Genomic DNA, 1445 nt, shown 5'->3' with positions numbered 1-1445 from the left:
CTGGGGAAGCCTAGCCCCCTTGAGGACGTGGGCCAGGCCCGGGCAGGTGAGTGACCTTGGGCACGGCAGCCCATCTCCGACACTCAGAGCTCAAACGGGGCCATGGTGAGGATATCCACGGAGATCAGAAATGTGGGAATGACCATGGGGTTACAGGCACCTGCTGAGCTGAAACCAGTGCTCAGTGGGCAAGGAAGGTTGAGGCAAAACGAGGGGGGAAGTCGTGTGGGAGTAGCGAGCTGGGGTCCAGGGCAGGGGTGAGAGAGGATGGTTTTTCTGGAGGCAAGTGAAGAGGGTGAGGGGAGGAGGAGTCCTCCCAGGGTGAGGGCTGCAGGGAGGGAACAGAGGGGGTGCTGAGGGGCTGGGCACTGGGGGAGGGGCCAGCACCGCAGCTGGATGATTCCGGGAAGGAGGCGGAGTGGAGGAAGGGTGTGCAGGTGGCCCTGTGCCTCACGTGGAGGGAGCGAGTGCAGCTGACCTGGGGTGCAGGGTGCCTGGGGCCTCCCAGGGCCAGCTGACACCCTCCACCATTGCCCAGAAGTCCAGGGAAGGCTCTGCTGCAGCCAAGGCCAAAGGAGAAGGGTGAGGGTGTGTCCCTCCAAGGCAGCTCCTTCCTTGTCCTTTACTTTGAAAAACTTTTCTAACGTTTATTCATTTTTTGATAGAGACAGAACATGAGTGGGGGAGGGGCAGAGAGAGAGGGAGACACAGAATCCACAGCAGACTCCAGGCTCTGAGCTGTTTGTCAGCGTGGAGCCTGATGCAGGGCCCGAACCCACAAACTGTGAGATCATGACCTGAGCCGAACTCGGACACTTAACTGACTGAGCCACCCAGGTGCCCCTTTCCTTGTCCTTGATTAACGTGAGGCGGGGTCTGGGGCCGGAGCTTTGGGGAGGAAGCCCGCGGGTTCACAGGAGCCAGGCCCGGACTGAGTCATCCTGCCCTCCTCAGACCTCTCTCCAAGGTCCCGCCCCAGAGCCTCCTGCCCCACCCCCTGCCAAAGCCCGCCCCCGCCAGCTACGGTGCCCCTGGGCGGTGCTCCAGGGTCCTCCCCTGCGAACGGGGTCCTCCTGGCTTCCCTAGAACAGATGTCCCGACCGGGGATGGCCTGGTGAGGGGTCTGGAGCTGCCCTCCGTAGAGTCCGCACAGGACCGCCGGTCCACGGAGGGCCCTGCCCACCCTCGTGGCTGCTGGTCCCAGGGCCTCGCGCTAGCGGGCGCCGTCCCGCCACGTCCCCACGCGGCACGCGCCCCTTCGAGGGCTCCCTGGCGGAGGCGGCGGGCGGGCCGCGACGCGCTGCGGGCGGCGGCCGCGGGGGGCGCTGCGGGGGCCGCGCTTAAAGCCCGGGCGCGGGCGGGCTCGCGCTCTCAGAGGGAGCCGGGCCGCCGCCGGCGCCTCCCCGCCCCCCCCCCCCCCCCCCCCCCCCCCCCCCCCCCCCCCC

Source organism: Panthera uncia (assembly GCF_023721935.1).
Source record: "Panthera uncia isolate 11264 chromosome A1 unlocalized genomic scaffold, Puncia_PCG_1.0 HiC_scaffold_17, whole genome shotgun sequence".
Lineage (NCBI taxonomy): Eukaryota > Metazoa > Chordata > Mammalia > Carnivora > Felidae > Panthera > Panthera uncia.
Note: the sequence above shows the minus strand (reverse complement) of the source record.